Raw genomic sequence first — 27,464 nt, 5'->3', positions numbered from 1 at the left:
AGATGAGCTAAAAGTCCATTAGGATTGTGTTTGAAAAATCCCTCCATCATGTCTTGATTGTAAGGATCATCAAAAAAATATTGGACATGCGGAGAAAGCTCAGGTTCATCAACAAGTTATTCTTCTTGTATCTTGATCAAAGCGATGACTATTCTCAGGCATTCCATTTCCTTTGGCATCCATTTTCACTTTTTGTGAGTGAGTCAAGACCATACATGGGTAACATTAGGGAAGGGATTGATAGATGTTGGAAATTGATGATAGGACTTAGCAAGTTCTGACTTGATTTGATTCGGATGAGATTGATTTGATTAGGATGACACCTTAGTCCTTGGATTAAGATATAGGTAAGGGATTGATGATGTGGACCAAAAGCAAGGCAACAACCAAGCTAGGTAAGAATTTAGACCTCGTGATATTAATTAAGTCCTCTTCTACTTAGGGTAGACTAATGCCCCTAAGAAAAATAAGACAAAGGGTAAGGGTTTTGATCAAACCACAATGATTAGACAAATGTACTTGGGGGAGATTCTTTCCCAAGCACAAAGGCCAATTGATTAAATGATTAAGGATGAAGGTCTAAATCCAACTTTTACAAGGTATTACCCCTATGATGAGGTTGATTTATTGATTTATTAGGATGATTAGATTCAAAATTGATTAATTGGATTGGGGATTGATTGAAATTGATTGATTGTGCTAAGTCCTTAGAGATTAGAGGTGAAAATGATTAGAGGATGACAATGATCATGAAAGGAAGCAAAATGATTGCAGAAATGTGATGAAATGTAAGGTTACCTTAGGTGGACCAAGACTCAATTATTGATTGTTGGAGAAAGAAAATTGGAAAAAGGGATATGACCACCCCTATTGATGGATTAGGAAAAACCTAACCTTTGATGGAAGGTGCGTTCTCTCAAAGACTCATCAAACTCATTGTTGTGACCATGGAGATAATTATGGAAATGATGTAAAAAGGTCGTATGCTTCAACAAGAGTTTTTGATTGATGTATAGAAACTTTCAACACTTGAGGAGTTGTTTCAAACTTGGTTTCTTATTCTTGACTTGGTAGTAAATGGACTTCTTGGGATGTTCGATTGACTTGGTCTTATGGAACATGAAGAAAATTGACTAAAAATGCTAAGTGGGCAGAGATGTCAAAGCAGAGAGGAGACATTGAAGCAGTGAGATAGAGGCATCAAAGCTCAAAGATGACAAGGCAAAGATGTTGAATGACAGGTTTGACTTGTTTAATGTAAAATTTTGATGAAAGGTTGGTCAAATTTGGACAATTTGGGAAAATGTGTGATTGTTAACTACTCTTGGAAAGAAAATATTATACAAAGTATACACATTGGCCATGGGCAATGCTTGATAGCAACTGAAAAAATGATTGGGGGCCTAGATTAGCCCAAACAAATTTTACTAGTATTGCACAAAATGAAGACACACATCAAACATATGACTTAGGTTGGAAAGTGGAAACCATTCAATAGGCCTCTCACATAAGCAATACATCAAGCAAGCAGATAGATAGAGATTATGGTAGCACTGACTCTCCCTTACAGCGCACTTACTTCTTGGGCATACTAGATTATATTAGACCAAAGATCCAAGGATCTATTATATGGGGAATTCATGTCTCATCTTAAGTGGGTACATGAGAAGTAACTTCGAGGTATGATTCGTATCACCTGCACTATTAATGTGGGATTTTTTGCCACTACAACAAGGTTCTTAGTGTAATCCTGAGAGATCACCAATGCAATGATGGATTCTCAAAGCAAGCCACTTAAGGCATTAACTGAGCTTATCGGTGCAAAGGGGGCTGCCACATACGTCAAATTCACTCAGCACTTTAGCTGCCTAACCAACATATTTATATAGCAGCTTGGAAAACCTGTTCAAGACCGTATAGAGAGATTCGATATCCCCAATGTGTCCCAATTCAAACTACCTTTGTGGGATGATGAAATCTCCAATCAAAAATAGCCCTCTCTACGAAAAGAAAAATTGGGTGTTGTCAGTCACCTTTCTCATCACCCAAGGTCTGTGAAGGCGAGGGGAGAGGATAATAGGTATGATGGTGGGTCCACCCTACACAAGCGCAAACACACAAAATATGGAATACAATGGTTAATTTTAATCCCACATGTAAATGTTTTCTAGTCTAGAAAAGTGAGAAAATAAACTAATACTAGTGGGAGAAATTGAGTCATTGGCAAGTGTGATACAACAAACAAGTTAGTAGTTTCAAAAATTAGCCTTGGACACACATAAGAAGCCTGCAAAAACTCAAATTAAATCAATAACTAAAAATCCTCTTAGCTCTGATACAGACACTGAAGCATAGGCACAGACGTTGAAGCAAGCCTAGACTACAAATTTCAAAATACAGAAAGCAGGAAAAACTGGAAAATTTAAATTTGAACTTTGATTGCAAAATTTACTACCTCCGAAGGCACTGTCCTACAATACAGACATTAGGTGCTTGTGTAGATGTCAAAATCCAGAAAACAATAAGTTGTTAAATCAAAAATTTAAATTTTTGAATTTTGAATTTAAGCAAGAAATCAGGCTCGGCAAAGACATCGATCCACAACACAAGCATTGATCGTCTGTGTAGATGCTAACACATTGATTTATCCAAGAAAAACCATTGTCCTAAAAAAATGTAATATGCAAAAAACTAGGAAGAAGAAATGCCTAAATTTCTATTTTATTTTTTTTTGATGATTTTAATGTTTTTTTGTGTTTTTAAATTATTTAAAATGCAAGAAAAGCTCAAAAAAGAGTGTCAAAATATGTTAGGATTCCCAAAGATACTGAGAGGGGGGGTGAATTAGTATCTAACTGGTTATATAATTTACTTGATTTAAAACATGTAAAACATATCAATACAGTATATCGGTAAATCAGAAATAATGCAGCAAGCAAAGATAACAACAACCACAAGAAAAGGACGCCATAACATAGTAGTTTAACAAGGAAACCCAATGTGGTAAAAACCTCGATGGGATTTGTGACCCATAATATTCACTTACTGGCCAATAAGTGAATATTACTCTTACAATAGGGGCCTGTACATGCAAGAAGGCCAAGTGCCTAGAGCTCAATACTCAAATACAAAATAAGAAGTCACATTGACTTAAAAAATGGATTATACAAATCCAATGTCTTATACTACTTCAAATTAGCATCTGCTATGCTAGATCCAGTACCGGTTTTAGCTCTGCTTCATACATAAACCCTTAACCTATAATTCGCATATTAGGTCTATCTTATTTCACCTATCACACTACTACAAAATGTTCTACAATGATCTCATACATATATGAGTCATATTACAACTGGCCATGTCGACTTACAATGATTTTACAATTAATTACAAAATACATTATAAACAAAATTCCTATCGGCCAGGGTGTCGATATCCTTCCTTTGTCTGTCGGTGTCCTGTGTGCTGGTATAGAGTCTGTCGCTACTAGTGCCAGTATATTGTCTTGTCGGTATCATATGATTGCAAGGTTACCATCATGACAAAACCTTCAATCACCTACAATATCTCATTGGAGTGTGCATTTGCCAACAATCTCCCCCTTTGGCATTGATGGCAACACTCATGAGAAAAATCCAAAAAGTGTCATCCAAAAATGAGTCTGCCAAAATTGTCTTACCAAAAAAAATATGAGCTCCCCCTGAGCTGATGAGCCATTTGCTAATCATTTTTTTCATAGCCTCTACTCCCCCTTTGACATCAATGACAAAGTTTGTCATTTGTTGTCAGTGGAGTCCTGCCTGGTTTCTTGTAACGGGTGGGTTAAACTATGAAAAATATCTGTCAAAATTGAAATGATGTCATTGCTGAATGTTTTACTATCGCTTATAGCCTCATGGGATCTCTGCACTGTACCGGTGAATATTTGCATTTTCTCTTCTAGTGTCTTTAGTCCAAGAACCAGAGCCTCAGATATTTCTTTTCTTAAAGAAATAAGATACTCTAATCTTGGACTAAGTCAGCATTTTAAGTTCTTTGCTTTGTCGTTTATTCTTTGTTTTTCATTTTCCAGTTTCTTGATTTTCTCTTCTTGCTTTGCAATTTTCTTTTCTAATTCTAAAAATGAATCTGATGTCCCAATCAGATTGTCAGCAATATTATTAATCTTATCCTGTGTCTTTTTTATTTCTTTGTCAAGATCTTCTATTAATACATCCGTTTTGCATGTATCCCTATATAGTTTCTTGAAGTCAAAAATGATTTTATTGAGTTCCGATAAAAGAGTGTCCATCTCACCCTTGTTCTTCTTAACTATATCCTCAAAGAATTTTTCTTTTTCCTTTATCAATCTCTCCTTAAATGTATCCTCATTTATTTTGTCCAGTGTTATTAGATTACCGGTTATATACTTAGACAATGTGTCTAATTGGTTCAAAGAATCTTTGTTGTCTATGTTACACTTTGGACCTATCATCTTCAAAATTGGTATGGTGTCATCAATAGCCTTATATGCTAGTACATTACAATCTATTATTTTCTTAATTGAATCTAGCAGTACCTCTGTCACATTTGTTGGTTTGAATTCAAACATGGAGATTTTGGATGTCTGTCCAACTGACTTCACAATTTGTAATCCACCGGTGGTGATAATAGCATTGCTTTCCTCTTTTAATGGAGGATCAGTTTGTGTCTCCCTTTCAGCTACCAAGGGTTTAGGTTTTTCAGTTGTAGCTGGTGGCACTATCTCTGAATGCACTTGTGAATGAACCTGTTGTTCTTCCTATTTCTTTGTGCTCTCTACTGATGGTGCCTCTAATGGTGCCTCTAATGATTTTTCAGTGGTATCCACTGTCAGTTTCTCTGCTTGTGATTCTGTATTTTCTACCGGTTTCTTTGTGCTTGCCCCTGAAATGTTTTCAGTCGGTTGCTCAATACTAGTGCTATCAATTTTTCTTATATCCGTTGTTTGTTCAGTTTGTTGCTCATTCCCAATTTCTATGTCTCCAACTGTATCTTCAACATTTGTCTCAACCATTGTGTCTTCTACCGATGGCTCAGTTGCCACATCTCTTTTCTCACTTGTTTCCCTATCAACCACAATGTTGACTTCCTGTGTGTCGATATTCATTATGTACAACACCTCAAAATCAGGATTTGTGTCCTCATGTGCTGTCTTCATACTTTTTTTTGGCGGTTGATTTTCAGTAGTGTCTATCGATGGAGTATCTAGAGGCAATGGGGGTAAGTTGTCTGTTATCTTTATACTGGGAGGTCCACCAACCTTTCCTTTTCCTTTGCCCCTATCCTTTTGATATACTTTGAAGGTTTTAGGATTTTGATACTCTTCCTATTTTTCTTTTTCTACCAGGAATATATCCCATGCATCTAATGTTTCCTCTGTTATCTGATTCACTCTCCCTGCCATTAGTGCTACATGTCGATGAGCAGTTGAAAATACTAACTGGTTAGCCTTAGAGATCAATTGATCTATCTCATTAGGTGAGTTAACAGCATGTACATCAAGTAATTTTTCAATCTTTATTTTCTTATCAAGCTCAACAATAGCTAATCTTCTAGCTTCTAGTCTGTTGTATAGATCTGCCAGTATTTCATCAACAACTTGCATCAAAAATTTCTTGAAAATATGTAAGTGTAATATTACACTGTTCTCTACATTCTCCTTGTCATCAGCGGATAGTGTGTTATACAGCTTGCTGATATTCTTCAACTTTCCATCCTCGGTAATTTCATCTAGTAATTTATCAATAGGAGCTATAGATTGTTCTGACTTCTTCTTAGGAGTCAACTTATTTTTCTTTGGAGTTAATTTATTTGTTAGGGGCCTTACTGCCTGTTGCTTCTATCTTTTTGGTGTAGGAGAAGGTGCCAGTGAAGGTTTTCTCTTCCTCTCAACTCTCTTGAATACTACAGGCATGTCACTTTCTAAGGAAGTTCCTATCGGTGAAAGGTGTGTTTCCGGTTGGCTTGCTTCTAATTCAGCTTCAATTATTCTGGTTTGCTTTAGCACATCTTCTTTAATAGCTTTTTCCTACCAGGTTCCTTTTCTAACGGTTGCCTCAACCTTTTTAACTCTTTTCTTTGATTGAACTTGACTTTCTATAGTTTTAGCATTGCCAAATACTTCTTCTTTAGGCTCCTTAGGAGCTTCTAGGAGGGCTTTTGCATAGGTTTCTATTATGTTGTCATCAGTCTCATACCCCATTTCAGTGACCCAGATGGTTCCAGGAACAACTGCCTCCATCCAAATTTCATCTTTCTTTATTACAAAACAAATTTCCTTTTGGTACTTATCTACAATAGCTTGTGATAACCTTACTCTTGTTTTCATTCGAGCTTTCAATGCCTGAAAATACTCATTTAAGTTCTTTTACCTATCCTCTCCGATGTTGTTCAATAATACTAATAGTTGTTTTCCTACCGGTATATCATATCCAAAATCTTTGGTTCCAATACCAGGTACTTGTTTGGTTATATATAGCATCAAACAAACATGTAGGTTTCCAAATCTGAATGTTCCTTTCTTGTCTTTCTTTATCTCTCCCAAATTATCAATCAGTTCATCTTTAAGCCATTCACATATGTCTATCCTTGCATTATCATTTACCATATTATAGGCACTTTTAATGCATAGGCTATAAATTGAGTTTAACCTATTTACATGTGTGGTCTTGTAACCTAAGATCATACTGATAAATTTGACATTGATATCCATTACATCATTTACCCTTAGAGACCTTTTGTCGAATGTTGCACCGGTTAGGGTTGTCACTAGATCATTTGAGACCTTCTTAGTTTTGTCAAGTCTGTTGCTGGTAGAGAGTAACCCTGTCACAGCCTTTACTGCTTCTTTAGTAATCTTGTGAATAGAGTCCAACCAAAGGAATTCGCCATGAACCCTGCTTAGTATAATTCTTATGATATCCTTGGGAAAATCTGAGATACTAAGGATTTCTGTAAAACCTAGGGTTTCTATTATCTTGTATTCAGGTTTGACATTTCCCGATTCATCACAAATCACAGATTCATACATATTCTTAATTTCCTCATCACCTAGTTCATCAATATGATAGTGTATATACATTCTAGGGTCTTCAGCATATACTACCCCTTTAGGTATTTGAGAAAATGCACCTAAACTATCATCTTTCTTCACAATTTTGGGAACTAGCTGGAATATGGTTCTAGGGCATTTAATAACTTCAACAACAGTAGGGTTTGCAATAAATTCAAGAGTAGATGAGGATGCCATAGCTATAAATACCTTAATCTGCCTTAGGGATGAAAGATTTGATAGATTGCTCCGCTTCTTTGTTGGAATGCCTTTGCTCAGGATTTTCACACTCTCGAAGATTTCAATGCTTGTTGAAATGAAAATGGAGCCAAAATACTTATTTTATAATGTTATTTTCTTCACTTGCCACATTTAATGCTTGTCGGTTAAGTCACAACTTAACTTATCTGTCGGTAAAGAAGTAATCTCAACTTATCGCCATCAACCGAGGGAATAATAGCATGTTTTACATTCAGTTACTAAACCCTCAAAAGGATTTTCCTTTAATTAGATGAAGAGTCTCCTACCAGTGGAGTGTTACTATGTTCTGCTGATGGAGGAGTATTCTCATCAACATTCTATTTTGATTTTCTGATCCATTGTTTTGAGAATTCTTGCTTTACCTCTTCAACCTTTTCTTTACCTTTCAAACTAGGATCTTTGTTATTTGCCGGTGAGGAATTGCTTCTACAAAATTTAGTAATGTGTCCAATCTTGTTACAGGCATAACAAGTCACATTATTTTTTTGAATTGCTTTCCCATATCCTATGTCGGTTTGTGTTCTGCATTGATTAGATAAGTGTCCAAATCTCCCACAAACATAACATCTTACATTCATTCTACTATTCTCTGAATTATGACCAACTTTGTTGCATTTAGAACATTGACCGGTGGGTGTATTGGTGTTCTGATAATTTCTAGATCTACATTGATTTGCTCTATGACCATACTTGTTATAGCTAAAGCATTTGACATTAAATTTATAAGCAATTGGTTGTCTTACCGGTTTTCTATGATCATGTGTGTTTGCAGTACTAGAGCTTTCACTAGCTTCAAAGCCAAGGTCATTAGTGTCACCATTTGGTTTCTGATTCTTCAACATGTCACCAAGTTCTTCTAAGATTTTCTTGAATTTCTCCTTGTGCTGATTTGCAGTAGCTAGTTCTCTTTCCAAGATTTCTTTCTATCTCATAAGTTCATTTCAGTCATTTTTTGTGTCCATCAGATCTATCTTCAATATATCATTTTCATAACTAAGTCTTGTGTTTTCATTTGCAACATCATTCAATCTTCTAGTCAAATCTTCTTCATTTTTCTTCATATCTTCAATTTCTTTGCAAAATCTCATAGTCATATCCTGCATCTCATTCTGTGTTGTACTTATCTCTTATCTTAGTTTGTTTACCAGATCATTAAGAGTTTCCTTTTCATCTCCCTCTTTTTGCATCTTCTCACAAAGTTCTCTTCTTTTATTCCTTTCTATAGTGTAATTTTCTTGAAGTGCTTGAATGATATCCTAAGCAGCTTTTAGATCATCTTCAAGTTTGATATTCTTCAATTTTTCTATATCATAGTCTGAAAGAGTTGTTTCCAATTGTTTCTTCAAGTTATCCATCTCTATCGGTTGCAAGATCTTCCTCAAGTTGTTAAGCTTTTGAAAATAGAGGACCAAGCTCTGATACCAATTGTTAGGATTCCCAAAGATACTGAGAGGGGGGGGTGAATCAGTATCTAACTGGTTATATAATTTACTTGATTTAAAACATGTAAAATATACCAATACAATATACCGGTAAACCAAAAATAATGCATCAAACAAAGATAACAACAACCACATGAAAATCACACCATAACACAATAGTTTAACGAGGAAAACTGGTGTGGGAAAAACCTCAGTGGAATTTGTGACCCACAATATTTACTTACTGGCCCATAAGTGAATATTACTCTTACAATAGGGACCTTCACATGCAGGAAGGCCAAGTGCCTAGAGCTCACTGCTCAAATAAAAAATAAGAAGTCTAACTGACTTACAAAATGGAATATACAAATCCAATGTCTTGTACTACTTCAAATTAGCATCTCCTATGTTAGATCCAGTACCGGTTTTAGCTATGCTTCATACATAAACCCTTAACATATAATTCACATATTACGTCTGCCTTATTTCGCCTATCACACTACTACAAAATGTTCTACAATGATCTCATACATATATGAGTCATATTACAACTCGCCATTGATAGTTCTGATACTTAATGTTAAGTACAGATGCCAAACTAATAAGATGAGAGGGGGGTGAATCATACAAACTTAATCTTCCATAAAAACATTAGATTCAACCTCGGTAACCTATACATCAGTAATATAACCAAAACTACCAAACATGCAAACTCAAAAGCGTATAAACATCATAACACTCATAACACCAAATTTAACGTGGAAACCCAAATAGGGAGAAACCACTGTGGGATTTCAGACCCACTAAGAAATATACTCTTCTAGAGTATGCTTGGTTAAAAGCAAATCATGTTAAAGATTACAAATACATTGCTAGATGTGACCTGGTTAAGGGATTTCCCTCAGATCTGTTAGGATCTTCACCTTGCTAGAAGTGACATTGTTAAAGGATTTCAAACACTCAATTAGAATGTCACCTTGCTAGAGGGTTTTACAAATAAGACAGTTAAGTCCACTCGGTTAAGATATTTTCTGTCACTTTACAAAATAACAGTAATAAAAATCTATTTGCAACTTCACATCTAAAATGCTAAAGTAGATTCTTATTTGCTCAATATAATATAGACATAGAACTAATCTTGTCCATCTGCTGGGCTCTATACTCTGTTATTCAAAACAGGTCTTCAAGCTTTTGTGCTCGGTAATCACTATGTAGCATCCCTATGCATACACTTGCCCGCATACATTGTTTATCAACAGTGCCTTATTTATAAACAATAGCTAACCGCTTAATCTCCTTGATCACATTTACCATGATCCATCATAGCCATCAGATTTTCAAACTTTGACTAGGTTCAATGTATCCTTCGATCTGAAAATGTTTTACCCCGCCTAGGAACTTGCATACATTTCTTGGAACTTGTGCTAGGGTATTGTGGTTCAATCTGAGCTGTAGATCTTCCTGCCGATTTTTCTTTGCCATAGATTCTTTAACAAACTTCATTCATGGCATACCAATCATTTAATCATAGCCAGCTCATCAGCTTCCTTCATTAAATAATGCATGTAATCATTTAATGCATTCTATTATTACTCGGTTGCAACTCGGTAAATACTAAACTTCACTCAATAGACATTCTGCCTTCATTAACTGATAGCGATAACCTTAGGGTTTACCGATTGGGTTCCTTAGGGTTTACCAACTAGGATCTTTGCTCGGTAATATAGTATAGTATTAACCTTACAATCAATAATATATGTATGATATCAAAACAATCTAAACATCATGATCTCATCATTGTCTAACTCGGTAATAGTTGCCCATTGAATAACTTATTCCTCCCCTTATTCATCGTATTCTTTATGTGTCTTTTACCGACATCTTTATACTCATCAAATCATACTTCTCAAGATATGGCAACATCATACTGAATTAGAAAATTAATTTCTTGACATTAATGACAAAATAATAATATTAAGACAGTAAACATCCTTCATCAGATATATCCATAATCATCAACAACCTTCTCAATATCCTTATTGAAATGCCAACAATCTCTTCGTGTCTGTTATAATGCCAAATGCCAACAATCTCCCCCTTTGGCATTGATGGCAAAACCAATTGATTTGGATTGTTGTGAGATTCTGAAATGCTGAAATGCTCTCCTCCTGTCATCAGAACTCTCCCTCATACATTAGTCTTCTCCTCTTCTTTTGTCTTCTCCCTTTTTCTTCAATCTTCTCCCCCTTTGACAGCAATGCCAAAAAGTAAAGAACTAAAACATAATTTCTTCTGCTGAGAAGTGAATTCCTGCTATTATGTGTCAATTTAGTCTCGATCAGAGCATTTTGTCTTCAATTCCTATTCCATATATTGTTTCTTGTATTATTTCCTGCACACCTTTAGAAAACATCCGAAAGTGTGTAAATCAGCATCAACTCCTAAAAGATATTCTGTAGAGTCATCAAATTGATGCTTTCACCAAACTCGGTCAGTGAGTAGAAGATAGGGGTAGGACCCCTAACTTACTTCTGAGATACTCAAAAGTGTCCCTTGGTAGTGGCTTGGTGAAGATATCTGCTATTTGTTCCTTTGTGCTAACATACTCCAACACCACTTTCTTCTCTTGAGCTTCTTCTCTAAGATAATGATATTTGATAGAGATGTGCTTTGTCTTAGAGTGCATAACAGGATTCTTTGAAATGTTAATGGCACTAGTATTGTCACAGAATATAGTTACTAGCTCGGTAAATTTCTCATTTATACCTTCCAACAGTTGTTTGATCCATGCTATGTTGGTACAATTCAATGCTGCAACAACGTATTCAACTTCTGTTGTTGACTGTGAAACACATCCTTGTTTCTTACTAAGCCAACTCACTAGTCTTTCTCCTAAAAAGAAAGCTCCTCCACTTGTGCTTTTCCTGTCATCAATGTTGCCTACCCAATCAGCATCAGTATAAACTTTTAAATCAAAGTCATTTCCTTTCTGATATACTAAGCCATAATCCTCAGTGCCTTTCAAGTATCTAAAAATTCTCTTGATTGTTGTCATGTGTGTTTCCTTAGGATCTGCAGAGAATCTTGCAACTATACCTACTGCATGTGCTATATCTGGCTTGTTGTGAACAACATATTGCAACTTTCCAATCATGGATCGGTAAAGTGTCTCATCAACAGATGCAAATTCATCATTCTTTGATAATTTACAGTTGGTAGTCATAGGAGTACTTATTGGTTTTGAATCCTCCATTCCAAATTTCTTCAAGATTTCCTTTATGTACTTGGATTGAGTAATGAAAATCTCATTTTTCATTTGTAGTATCTGTAAACCTATAAATTACTTTATCTTACCGATTAATGACATCTCAAATTCATTGTTCATTTCATTTCCAAATTTCTTGCATAGAGAGTCATTTCTACAAAATATAATATCATCAACAAATATGGTTGAGATTAGTATTCCATTTTCATCATTCTTCATGTACATATTGTTGTTTTCACTTGTCCTTACAAAACCAATCTTGATTAAATAAGAGTGCAATATTTCATACCATGCTCTAGGTTCTTATTTCAGACCATATAAAGCTTTGTTCAATTTACATACCTGATCTTTATTCCTGTCTTCAACAAATCCTTCAGGTTGTTCAATAAAAACTTCTTCTAATATACCATTCAGAAATGCAGATTTGACATCCATTTGATATAGCTTGAAATTTTTTAAAGTAGCATATGCCAACAATGTTCTTACTCCTTCAAGTCTAGCCACAGGTGCTAAAGTTTCACCATAATCAATTCCTTCTTCTTGAGCATAACCTTTGCAAACTAGTCTTTCTTTATTTCGAATGACCTCACCTTTTTCATTCAGCTTGTTTCTAAAAAAACACTTTGTACCGATTACATTTTTGTCCTTCGGTCTTGGGATCAATGTCCATGTGTCATTCTTCTTGATTTGATCAATCTCTTCTGTCATAGCATTTATCCAATCTTCATTGTTAAATGCCTCTTTCACTATTCTTGATTCAAATTCAGATATCAAACATGTGTTATGTCTTAGTTTGTTCCTTGTCATCACTAGATCATCCTTATCTCCTATAATCTAGCTTGATGCATGATGTCTTCTAACATACTTGGCTAATACAAGCTTAGTAGGCTCTGTATGATCTTCTTCATCACTCAGTAACTAAATATTCTCTTCATTTTCTTCAGTAACTCTCTCGGTAGGACTTTTTGGTTGAACATAGACAAATTCATCATAATCTTCTGGTTCTTTGGAGTTTCCTTCATCATTTCTTTCTGCAAAGTCATCAATTTTCACATTTACACTTTCTACTATTTTGTTAGATGATTTGATCAGACATTTAAATGCTTTACTTCTAGAAGAATAACCAAGAAATGTTCCTTCTTCACTTTTCTGATCAAACTTGCCATTTCTATCATCTTTGTGTACATAGCATCTACTTCCAAAGATTTTGAAATAGCTTATATTAGGTTTCTTGTCATACCAGATTTCATATGGTGTCTTCAAAGTACCTTTCTTCAGTTGTACTCGGTTTAGGGTGTAAACTGTTGTGCTTATTGCTTCTCTCCAAAATGTTTGTTCTGGCACAATCCACAATAGATCTGTTTCTTCTTTCATCAATTCCATTTTGTTGTGGAGTTCTCGATGCAGAGACTTGTCTTTTTATACCATGATCATTGCAGAATAAGTTGAACTCATCATATGTGAACTCTCCTCCTCTATCTGATCTAGACATTTCAGTTGTCTTCCTATTTCATTTTCAACTCTTGCCTTGTACCATTTAAACATTTGAAAAGCTTCTAATTTTTCTTTTAAAAACATTACTGACATCATCCTTGAATAATCATCCACAAATAATATGAAATATTTATCACCATAATAACTTTAAACTTTCATAGAACCACAAAGATCAGTATGCACAAGATCTAAAGTTCCCTTGGAAGTATAAGACTAACTTGTAAAGCTTGATCTTGTCATTTTACCCATCTGGCATCCTCGACATATAGCATTCTCAGGTTTTTCCAAACTTGGTAGACCTCTTACTCGGTGCTTCTTTCTTATTTTGATCAGATTATCAAAATTTACATGACAAAACCTTTTATGCCATAACCAGGTATCATCTATCTTTGCATACAGACATTTATTCTGAGTTGATTCAAGGTGAAATGTGTTACCTTTAGTTTGTGTCCCGATAGCAACTAACTTTCCATGCTTGTCATGAACTTTGACAATTCCTTTCTGAAATTCTATTCAGTATCCTGTATTGTTTAGTTGTGCTACACTCAAAAAATTGTATTTCAAACCTTCAACCCAATAAACATCATTTCACTTTTCATTGTCAAGAAGTGTTATGGATCCTTTACCTTTTACTAGACATGGTGCATCATTATCAAATCTTACATAGCCTCCATCATAGTCTTCTATCATAACAAACTTGTGCTTATCACCTGTCATGTGATGTGAATATCCACTATCTATGATCCAAGAATCATTAGTATTTATGCGAGATATTAGGGTTTTTTCTTCATACCTTTCTTCATCTGATCCATCTTTGATAGCCACATAAAATACTTCCTCTGTATCAGTTTCATCTGATTTATCATCATTGGATTCCTCATCGGCTATTAAGCATGTCTTTCTATCTCTTCTTCTGAAGTCTCGATGTCCTCTGTAATGATTATCTTTCTGTCTATCATCTCGGTAATCTCTCTTTTCAGTAGAATCTTTGTCAGGACAATTAGAAGCCATATGTCCTATCTTATCACAATTGAAACATTTCAAAGGTGGTTTTCCTTTATACTTACCTTTGCCTCTTGGTAACCTTCTGGCTAATAGTGCTTCAAACTCTTCTTGCTTTTTGATTTCCTCATATAGTTTGTGTACTTCCTCCATGTTCTTGCGAAATCTTTCACTTGCTCCACTATGATCTCCTTCATAGTACTTATACTTTCTTTCATTGTAATCACTAGATTCATCAAGATGAAAATAACTAAATGCAGATTCAACTTTATTTACCGATGACCCACTGTTATCAAAGTTACTCAACTCAAATTCATGTAGATTACCAATAGTAGCATCTAAAGAAACTAGCATATTGGGTACAGACCTTAATTCATTGATTGCAAAGACTCGGATTGCATAAGCTAGTAGAAGGGTTCTTAACAACCAACTTGTTATATCCTTTTCTTCAATAGTTCCACCTACTCCTTTGATTTGATTGACAATCTCCTTTAGTCTTGTACTGTACTGGGTTATGTTCTCACCTTCATTCATCCTCATAGATTCAAGTTGTCCTCTTAGACTGTCCACTTTTTCTCTTTGAACATGTTCATCACCTCCATACACAGATATGAGCTTGTCCCACATTGCCTTTGCATCATTGCAGCCTTCTAGATCATTAAACTCTGAATCGGTCAATGCAGATGTTATTTCAATCATTGCTTGAATATGGTCTTGCTTTCCCTTTATCTCTTCCATTATCAATGGATAGGTGCTCGGTGTGATAAAATCATTCTCCAAATAATATACAACATATTCTCCAACTCCTGATAGGTGCAGCTTCATTCTTTTCTGCCATGTAGAGAAACTTGACTTGTTCAGCTTCGGTGCATCCCTCTTATACATCTTTGGATCTTTGCCTCAAGTGCCTTTAAACTTTTTCTTCCGGAGTCCAAAGCTCTGATACCATTTGATAGTTCTGATACTTAATGTTAAGTATAGATGCCAAACTAATAAGATGAGAGGGGGGATGAATCATACAAACTTAATCTTCCATAAAAACATTAGATTCAACCTCGGTAACCTATACATCACTAATATAACCAAAATTGCTAAACATGCAAACTCAAAAGCATATAAACATCATAACACTCATAACACCAGATTTAACGTGGAAACCCAAATAGGGACAAACCACTATGGGATTTCAGACCCACTAAGAAATATACTCTTCTAGAGTATGCTCGGTTAAAAGCAAATCCTATTAAAGATTACAAACACATTGCTAGATGTGACCCGGTTAAGGGATTTCCCTTAGATCTGTTAGGATCTTCACCTTGTTAGAAGTGACCTTGTTAAAGGATTTCAAACACTCAATCAGAATGTCACCTTGCTAGAGGGTTTTACAAATAAGACTGTTAAGTCCACTCGATTAAGAGATTTTTTGTCACTTTACAAAATAACAGTAATAAAAATCTATTTGCAACTTCACATCTAAACTGCTAAAGAAGATTCTTATTTTCTCAATACAATATAGACATAGAACTAATCTTGTCCATCTGTTGGGCTCTATACTCTGTTATTCAAAATAGGTCTTCAAGCTTCTGTGCTCGGTAATCACTATGTAGCATCCCTGTGCATAAACTTGCCCGCATACATTGTTTATCAGCAGTTCCTTATTTATAAACAATAGCTAACCGCTTAATCTCCTTGATCACATTTCCCATGATCAATCATAGCCATCAGATCTTCAAAATTTGACCAAGTTCAATGTATCCTTCGATCTGAAAATGTTTTACCCCGCCTAGGAACTTGCATACATTTCTTGGAACTTGTGCTAGGGTATTGCGGTTCAATCTGAGTTGTAGATCTTCCTGCCAATTTTCCTTTGCCATAGATTCTTTAACAAACTTCATTCACGGCATACCAATCATTTAATCATAGCCAGCTCATCAGCTTCCTTCATTAAATAATGCATGTAATCATTTAATGCATTCTTTTATTACTCGGTTGCAACTCGGTAAATACTAAACTTCACTCAGTAGACATTCTGCCTTCATTAACCGATAGTGATAACCTTAGGGTTTACCAACTAGGTTCTTTGCTCGGTAACATAGTATAGTATTAACCTTACAATCAATAACATATGTATGATATCATAACAATCTAAACATCATGATCTCATCATTGTCTAACTTGGTAATAGTTGCCCATTGAATAACTTATTCCTCCCCTTATTCATCATATTCTTTCTATGTCTATTACCAACATCTTTATACTCATCAAATCATACTTCTCAAGATATGGCAACATCATACTGAATTAGAAAATCAATTTCTTGACATCAATGACAAAATAATAATATTAAGACAGTAAACATCCTTAATCAGTTATATCCATAATCATCAACAACCTTCTCAATATCCTTATTGAAATGCCAACAATCTCTTCGTGTCTGTTATAATGCCAAATGCCAACAGCCATGTCGGCTTACAATGATTTTACAATTAATTACAAAATACATTATAAACAAAATTCTTGTCGGCCAGGATGTCGGTATCCTTCCTTTGTCTGTCACTGTCATGTGTACCAATATAGAGTCTATCGCTACTGGTGCCGATATATTGTCTTGTCGGTATCATATGATTGCAAGGTTGCCATCAATGACAAAACCTTCAATCACCTACAATATCTCATTGGAGTGTGCATTTGCCAACAAAAGACACTAGATGTGGAGATGTCAAAATACAAAACGCAGACGACATTCTAGGAAACTTGTAAATTAGATGGGAGAAATTCAAATTTCTAGCACAGAGACATCATTCTATGGTGGAGACATCAAAATAGTGGATCGAAGATGTTGCTTTGCAATTGGAGATGTTGTTTTCAGAACCTACACTTAAAAACTTCCGAAAACACTCAAAAAGAGATTAGTAAATGGGACGTGGATCCCACCGGGCATGCCAAAATAGAGACAAGAAAATAGTTAGGGTGTTCAAATGCATATAATAAACATAAAACACAACACAAACATAAAATATACAAATAATAAAACCTTTATACCTTCTCTTCTCCTTTGGATTGAGCCTTTGATAAAGTGGAATAGCGCCTTATCTCCACTTAATCGGATTGGCTCCAAAATGGGATGTGGATTTCTCTCCACACACACCAACAAGGATGATGATAAAATGGATGGATGGATGAGTGTTAACAAGTGGCTAAGGATGGAAGCTAAATTTGTCGATAGTGGTGATACTATGAGGATTATTTCAAGCACTCTTCTAGAAGCATAAGATTTCACATGAGATGATTGCCAATTAAGGGGAGGAGACCCTAATTTATAGATTTGAAATAGTAATGGAGGGCCAAGATTAATTTGAAGTGGAGGGATAGGATTGAAGGAAAATGATGGAAGTGATTAAGAGGACAAGGTGTGGAGACCAAGAGATTTTCCATAAAGGTATTTCTTGTCTTTACACTCCATAAGGTGCATGGGGAAGAAATCCCTAAGTACATTGGGAGAATAAAGAGGAATTAAAAATTCCTTGGGGGAAGGACAAGAGAATTAAAAATTCTCAAATAATGGATTTCATGGTAAAAATAGGAGAGAAGGAATTTAAAATTCCTTGGGAAATGAGGGAGCATAGGAAAGTGGGAGAATTTTAAATCCTTGAAATGACCAAATTTGGTGCATTTAAGGTTTGGAAGGTGAGAGAAGAGAAGCCATTATGGCAAGAGGTTGACTTATTCCTAATCATGGGGATTAGGAATGTGCAAATGATTAGCAAGAGGGATTAGGTGGGATAATGGAGGATTAGAGAGTAAGTGGGAAAGTTAGGAGGATGTGACATGAGGAGAGAGAATGAGTGGAAGAATTAAAAATTGGAAAATAATGATAATCAGGCTTCTAGAAGAATTAATTAGGCTTTAAGTGAGATTAGAAGAAATGAATTGTAGAAATCACGTGACTTAAGTTAATTAATTAAAATTAATTAACTTAAGGGGACATAGAAGAATTAAATGGCTGAGTGACTTTAGAAGAATGGGAATATTTAATTTATTTAATAAATCAATTATTGGACTATAGTGACAGGATTAAAAATATTTAATTTATTTAATTTTAGACATCTACAATTTGAGGTAATGATACAAGGTGAATGCAAATGAGAGAGAAATGAATTGTATGGATGAAGTATGATGCAATACATGAAGAGTATGGTGGCAAGTGATAAAGAAAAGAAGTTGATGCTAACTAAGTAAAAGAGAAAGATAGTTCTAGTGTGACAATGTTTTGGAGCAGGAAAATAGTGGGATGTTTTGCAGAGTTTTTTTAATCGGATCTTCTGAAAATCATTGGTGTGTTGTCTAAGATGAATCAAAACTAATCCAATGCATATGTAGATGCAAATTTCTTAGTTCAATTTCTTTTATTTCTAGCATTGAGCCTTTTGATAACATAATGATGAACGAGTAGTACCCAACCGGTACTGAGAGGCGGGGGTGAATTAGTATAGACAAAAACACACTCTTGAACCGATTTGTCTACAGAAACTGTGCATTGACAGATAAACAGTAGCACAGGTCCTAAAACAAAATACAACCTGAAAAAACCTAGAATAACTGAGACAAGCATAAACCAATTAATACATATCTTCTCATATACTCTAACACTTCATTTCCATTTCACCCTAATACATGAACAAGTAATCTACCATCAAAGATATACAAATGAGCAACTAGATCAACATGATTCACCTCTTGACAGAAAACAACAAAGCATCACATGAAGAAGACATCACACATGAAAAACATATTTTTCACGTGGAAACCCAATAGGGAAAAACCACGGTGGGGATGAATACCCACAAGCTTGTTTTTGAACTCTTTAGAAGTCCGCTCTGTTAGGAGCCTTGTCCGGTTAAAGACTGATACAATAGGTTCTATTAGGAACTGATCCTGTTAGGGATCACCTGGTTAAGTGATGGCTGGAATACTCGATTAGGGTTAAACCCTGTTAAAAGTTACCTTGCTAGAGGATTTCAAGAACTTAATGGTTTTGAGTCACCCTGTTAAAGGATTTACAGCAAGCCTGTTAAAGCTACCCTGTTAAGGGATTTCTCAACTATTGAAGTGGTTAGAGATCAACAGGTATTACAATGATCTGGTAACAACACTCAATGCCAATGCAGATCCGCTTAAGCTCCTCTTCACCTTCTGCACTTACACTCTGCAGGTATCACTTCTCTCCTTTTGGTCTGGCAAGAATCACGTATCCCTTCTCTTGGATACACACACACAACTTTTGCCAACAACCTCAGAAAGAGACACAACATCAACCTTATAGGAAAACAGATAGGTCGGTAGCATAAACCCTAAACCCTAAACCCTAAACCTGTTAGGTTAAGGAATTCAAACAGTTCAATCCTGACCATTGAGCACACTACATTAAATGCAACAGTTCTTGATCCAATCTCAAGACATTCTCGATCATTCATTTCCACCAATTTCATGGTGGCTGATAACCCATCATATGTTATCACTGTTTTACAGACTTCACACATTCCTGAGGTAGATGGGAAAAATCTCCTTCATGCAAGATCCTTCACACGCACAAGGCTTACGTGGCAACACGATCTGTTCTTCATTACCATGCTAACCCATCACATAAAGTCACCAATTGAGAAACATAGGCTTGAAGCACTTCAACTAGAAACCTTGAAGTTGAGACTACCAACCGGTAGTCATACAATGCTTCCATGTGCCGGAACCCATAACCATATGTCGGTCCACCTTGAACAAACACACCGCTTCACCTTGGCACAAAAGCCAGTTCATAGTGTTATACTGGTTCTCACATATGTTGGTTCTCACCTCTTCAGCATATTGACATCAATGACAACATACAATGTTATTATGTCCTCATACTAGTTCACATAATGCCAATAATCTCCCCCTTTGGCATTGATGGCAATATACAAAGATATCTCTCTGCTTCACATCTTCTCCCCCAATTTTTGTAGATATCTTCTTCGCTTCACATCTTCTCCCCCTTTGACAACAATGCTAAAGTGGAGGCACAAACTTCCTTTTTCCATTATGTTGCTAACCCTGAGCAGTAGAATCCTTCAACACATCAATCCTGAAGAAAAATTTGACTATGCAATACCTGACTGATGTGGAGCATATACCTTTAGTTTACCTCCTGAAGGGGCAACACCCCTAATTCACCCCTTAAGTACATAAATGTAGCCTTTGGGAGAGGCTTGGTGAATATGTTTCTAATTGCTCCTGACTGGAAACATGTTCCAGTGCAATCTCTTTGTTCTGAACCTTTTCCCTCAAGAAATGATACTTAAGCTCAAAGTGCTTGGTTCTACAATGTAAAACTGGATTCTTGGAGATATTAATTGCACTAGTATTGTCATAAAATATACTTACCGGTTCAGATATAGGAACTTTGAATCCATTTAATACATGCTTCATCCAAATTGTCTAAGTGCAGTTCATGAAAGCTGCAACATACTCTGCTTTCGTTGTAGACTGAGAGATACAACTCTACTTCTTGCTCATCCATATGACCAGTCTACCACCGAGAAAGAATGCATCACCAGTTGTGCTTTTCCAATCATCTATATTGCCTGCCCAATCAGCATCTATGTATACTTTCAAGTTGAAATCCTTGCTATAAGGATACCACAATCCATAGTCAACAGTTCCCTACAGATACCTAAGAATCCACTTGACTGCAACCAAGTGAGATTCTCTTGGGCTTTTCTGGAATCTTGCAGTAATGCCAACTGCATGTGCAATATCTGGTCTACTATGCACTACATAATGCAACTTACCAATCATTGATCGGTATTCCTTCTCATCAACCAATTATGAGTCATCTTCTTTGGATAGTTTACAACCGGTCACCATCAGAGTACCAACTAGTTTTCTATCTTCCATGCCAGAGGTCTTCAACACCTCTTTGATATACTTGGACTGAGTGATAAAGATTCCATCCTTCATCTGCTGGATCTGTAGTCCAATGAAGAATTTAATCTCCCCTATGAGTGACATCTCAAACTCTTTCTTCATCTCATCAGCAAACTCATGACTCATCTTGTCATCTCCACCAAAGATAATGTCATCAACAAATACCTCACAGATCAAAATCTGATCTCCTTCAGACTTCAAGTAGATACTACTCTCTTCACTTGTTCTCTCAAATCCAATCTTCACAAGATGGGAATGCAGATGCTCACACCATGCTCTAGGTGTCTGCTTTAGACCATATAAGGCTTTATGTAGCCTACATACGATGTCACTGTCTTCAGATAGGGAAAACCCATCTAGTTTCTCAATATACACCTCCTCTTCAAGTACACCATTTAGGAATGCAGATTTTACATCCATTTGATATACTTTGAAACCTTTAAAAGATGCATATGCAAGAAGCATACAGACTCCTTCCAATCTGGCTATAGGAGCAAAGGTTTCTCCATAGTCTTCTCCTTATTCTTGAGCATATCCTTTGCACACCAATCTGGCTTTGTTCCTAATCACTATGACATCCTCATTCAGCTTATTTCTGAAAACCCATTTGGTACCAATGACATTTTTATGCTCTGGTCTGGGTACCAAAGACCATGTACCATTTTTCTCTATCTACTCAAGTTCTTCTTCCATTGCCTTGATCTAGTCTTCATCTTTATGGGCCTCTTTGAATTATTTAGGCTCAAATTTAGAGATCATACATGAGTTTTCTCTGACCTTTCTTCTTGTAAGGATTCCTGCATCCTTATCTCCTATGATCTGCTTACAGTCATGATTCAACTTGACATACTGAGGAATGGTCTTAATGGATTCCTCTTGCTTTTCTTCTTCATCCTCATCTCCATCAGTATCAGTATCTACATCTACCGGTGTAGGAACACTGTTACTAGTACTTGGTTGACTAACAATTGGTTCCGAGAAGGTTACAACTGGTTCATTTACTGCTTGCTAACTATTGGTTTCCTTAGTTTTCTCAGAGGTTTCATCAACTCTTACATTGATGCTTTCAATAATTCTCTGAGTCCTATTGTTGAAACACTTGAGAGCTTTGCTCTTGGTGGAATATCCTAGGAATATTCCCTCATCACATTTCGCATCAAATTTTCTCTGGTGTTCACTCCTCTTGATGTAACATTTACTACCAAACACTCTAAAGTAGCTAAGCACAGGTGTCTTACCAGTCCAATACTCATAAGGAGTTTTATCCTTACCTTTCTTGATGAGTACCCGGTTCATTATGTAGACTATAGTGCTCACTGCTTCTCTCCAAAAGGTGTGAGATACCTTTCCTTGAATCAACATGGTTCTAGCTACTTCAACCACAGTCCGGTTATTCCTCTCTACTATGCTATTCTGTTGTGGAGTCCGGGGGGCAGACAGTTGCCTCTTGATGCCATGTTCTTCACAGTACTTGTTTAATTCACCGGAAGTGAATTTCCCTCCTTGATTAGTTCTCAGGCAATTGATCCTTTTACTTCTTTCCTTCTCCACTAATGCTCTGAAAGCTTTGAACTTTAAAAAGACTTCAGACTTGTCTTTCAAGAATGTGACCAACATCATTCTTGAGCAGTCATTAGTGAGAATCATGAAGTACCTATCACCTTGCACACTTCTAGTTTTCATAGGACCACACAAATCAGTATCCACAAGATCAAGCAAGTTGTCACCAGTGAAAGATTTACCTTTAAAGGTTGAGGAAGACATTTTCCCTAATTGACACTCTCTACACAAGGTATTATCCAGTTTGTGTAGAGCATCGCATGGATGTTTCTCCATTATTGAACTCTTTGAATATGTAAGTAAATTATTTTTGGTTGATGACAGAGTAAGTGTGGTATTTGTCTTTTCGATATGTTGTGGATAATATTAATCAAATATGGAATATTTTTGATGCTATATACACTATATTTTGGATTGAATTTAGGTAAGCGAAGAGGTCATGGAACAATAAAAGAGGTACACAAAGGAAGAAGAGTGAAATTGGTGGTTTGGGATGGAGGTTACAAGTATATATGATAATTCATATGGATAATTTGTTGTCTATAAAGAGGCAAATAAGCTATCACAACTTCAACATGAATGAATGCCTCATCTACAAAAGAAAAAGGTACCTCTAATGGTTTCAAAATAGTTATGATATACCAAATAATCAAGTGGAATATCCTTTAGGTAACTAATATTATCTTCAAACTATTTATTTTGATTTTCATCATATCCTTTCCATGTGCATTTCCCTTGGTTTTAGTCCCATTTTTTCTTTATTTTATTCAAAACAAAATTTATAGATGCCTCTATTTGTCTCACCACTCATTAATTGTTTGGGATTTTCATTCCATTCACCAAGGTTGGCATCTATTCTAAGACTTTGTGTCATGGCCAAGCTAAATGATTTGCCTCTAGTTTCTCTCCAATCTAGTCACCTAGTAGCATGTGAAATCTATCTCTTCCTAATTATTATTCTCTCCATCTTGTTAATGACCATTTCATTAATGAATCCTTCCTCATAATTTTGGATAAGTGAGACAATGTTAGCTCAAGGAATCTTTTCAATCCTCTTTCAAGATTCTTTCCCAAGTAATAATCTTGCATATTGGAAAATAGATTACACTTCTATTTTTCCAAGCTACTCTTCCTTATAATGTTTAGATTTATTCTGAAGTGCTCACTGTGACTCATGTTTACTACTCTTCTTATTAGTCTCATTCCAATATATCCTACAAAAATATGGAATGATTACATTTATATTTTATTTGTGTCTCCTAAATATCCACAAAATTTGGAACAATAATACAATTTTTAAATAATATTTAATTGTAAAAGAAAGGATTAAAATGGAACTAAACACTCTAAATAAATTAATCAGGGTTAAAGGGATAAACTAGGATCAATTCATGAAGGCAAGATCTGTTATCTCAAAATTAATAGATTCATGCAAGAAAAGAAATATTAACTCAAAATTAGTACAAACCAAGTGGGAACTATGGACCCACTAATCTTATTTGTAACCACCCGCCACGACTATATTATGATAACTCTCTTATTGATAATAGAGAGTATCTAATACATTTATTAAGACCCTGATTATGGTCATGGTAGACCACACAAAGAATGAATTCCATAGGAGGCTAAGAAGGTGATCCATGAACAAGAGTTTGTTTCATTCAATCCGTAACATTGACTATAATTAAGGTGGAAGAATTTAGTGAACAACGTCTTATGCTACCTAGGTACCCTAATGTCATATTCTATTAGAATTAAACAAGTAGTTAGAGTTAATTCTATTTTTAAATCCAAGCATAGAGGGGGGACTATAATTATCCATCATCATTGAGTGTTTTTAACTAGATAAGAAGGGATTTTGAAAGGGCCCTAATCCCTTGTGAAAAGAGAAAGATGAAGCATTTATCCCAACAAAACAACAAAACAAAACAACTCCAAAACAACAAAACAACAATAGGCGGAATAACTAAAGCAAAAATGAACCATCCTAAAATCAGGGTGGTTTAAAAAATTGATCCAAAGCTCTTTGATTGAGCACAAAGGAAGGACCCTTCTCTCCAAATCCTATTTTCTTGAGACAATGAAGGGACATAATATCATTGGCACATCCATCATTAGAACCCAAAGCATTATATATCCTTGAACAATCCAAAGGGGAACTCCCTTGATTAGAATCAATATTTTGAATCTCCTGGGAAATAGGGAAAGTTTCATCCTTATTTTTCTCCTTACAAGCATGACAAATAACCGAAGAGTACTCATACTCAAACTTCTGCACCCATTTTCCAAATTTAGAGATAGGTTAATCTGGGTAGGGAGAGCTTGATCACCATTGAGTGAGGATGCCAAAAATATCTTTGATATAAACCAGGGCTCAAGGACCCATCTACACAATAGCAATCATATGATAAGAGTAACCACTGCCATGAGATATGAAACTTAAAACAATGTGACAAAGATATTACTATGTATAACTTGAGAGCATTCAGAATTATACCCTTATTTGATCCAAGGGGTTATATGGAGGGGAAGATAGTGAGAAAGTATGTTTATGTGACTAAATTAGAGATTTTTTTGGAAAATTTTGCCAAAAAATCTCAATTTAGAGAAAGTGATTATTGTACTACATTACTTTGTTTTGTCTTAGCTTGAAAAAAAAAGTCTAGTTTAGATTATTTTCCTATAAAGCAAAATGCTCTAACAATATTGTTATCAAATGCAAATATTTAGAAGCTATTCCATATGATATTCTTCATAAAACCATTTCTTTTATAGAATCTAGAAAGGTAAATATTTTAAGATTTGACTATGGAGATAGCCACCCAAGATCTAGAGGTCTAATGGAAAGCACAACAAAGTGAGAAGATCAATATGACATGAATAAACTATATTCATATCAATGAATGCAAGTTTACAATATGAATGAATGAGATTATAAATAGAACCCCTTGATTATATAGGTCAAGATGAGACATGTAGGATATCATAAGATTATGAAAGTATTTTAATCTTATGATATGAGACATAAAGTGATAAGTATCCTATGTATACCTTAAGTAAACTTAAATGATAAGGCATAAAAATGACCTAATAGTGGAAGTAGCTAGGTAATATCCCTATTACACCAAAAATTATTGCTATTTGTTCTTTGATTCATCTCATTGATCTGGCTCAAATTGAAATAATTCATTTCATCAATCAGAACAAATATATTCAAAATTTTACTAAGCAATAAAACAAGTCTCGTGATCCTTACTTTCCTTAAACTGGCCCCTTTGGTTGCTAGCCCTTTACTCACAAGCATTACTCTCACAAAAAATACAAACTCATTTTTTTGTAAGTGATCCTTTAATCATCATCATTTTCATTCTCCAAACACACTTACCTTTGCAAGTGCAAGTATCCCAAGCCTCGATCCAAAACTATAATCTACTATATTTGCAACAAGCTTTACCACATCACTTCAAATTGCTCTTGTAAGAACACAATTGTTAAATTAGTCTACATGACTAATGCAATATCATGGAGGGGTGTAGTAGAAGAAGACATATAACTCTATAAACAATATGACTTTTTTGAATCTGTTCTCAAAGATCAATGATGAAAATAATGAAGATGGGGTTTTTAGTATGATATATGAATTAACTGAACTACATACTATAAGAATGAATAGATCTCAAGAAGATAAAGGAAGTAGAGGATAGAGGATCTCCCTATACTAGTAACACATTTAGAGGAAGGTAAATCACAATCTTCTTTTAAAACTTTTATAGTGACTCTACAAGGTACTAGACCTTTCCTAATTTCTTTCAAATTAGTAAACTAATGAAGATATGACTGTTCTTTAGAGAACATCTAACCAGTAGGAAACACCAACACATATATATCCATATAAATTGAGAAACAATAGCTCATCTTGGTTTTCATAGTTATTTCTCAATCATGGACAGCAATAGTATATGTACAGGTTTAAAGTTTAAACCCTTGGTCGTGGAAGTATTCTGATTTAAAGTTTAAGGAGTAAGTTGTCCCATATGCATCCCATAGTTGTGGTCTAAAAGGTTACAGTGGAATGGTAATGGGAGACACTCACGACAGTATGACCCAATTGCCAAATCCATCCAGCAAAATAAGGTCGTCTATTACTCCACTAGACATGTGATTAAGTTGTAGCATAACAATTATAGGTGACATTGAGGTGTGACTCAATTTATAAATATTCAAGAATGTGATCAAAACATTTTTTTTACTGCATTAAAGTTGGCCTCACCAAGCAAAACCAAATAAGTGTATACAAAATTATCAGATAAATTGTGCATCACAATGACACACCATCCATGCCATGCCAATATTTTTCAGTTTGTGTTCACTATTTTCATACAAAACTCAAAAAAAGGGAACAATATGGTTCACGTGAATAAAAAAATTG

Source organism: Cryptomeria japonica, chromosome 4 (assembly GCF_030272615.1).
Source record: "Cryptomeria japonica chromosome 4, Sugi_1.0, whole genome shotgun sequence".
NCBI lineage: Eukaryota > Viridiplantae > Streptophyta > Pinopsida > Cupressales > Cupressaceae > Cryptomeria > Cryptomeria japonica.
Note: the sequence above shows the minus strand (reverse complement) of the source record.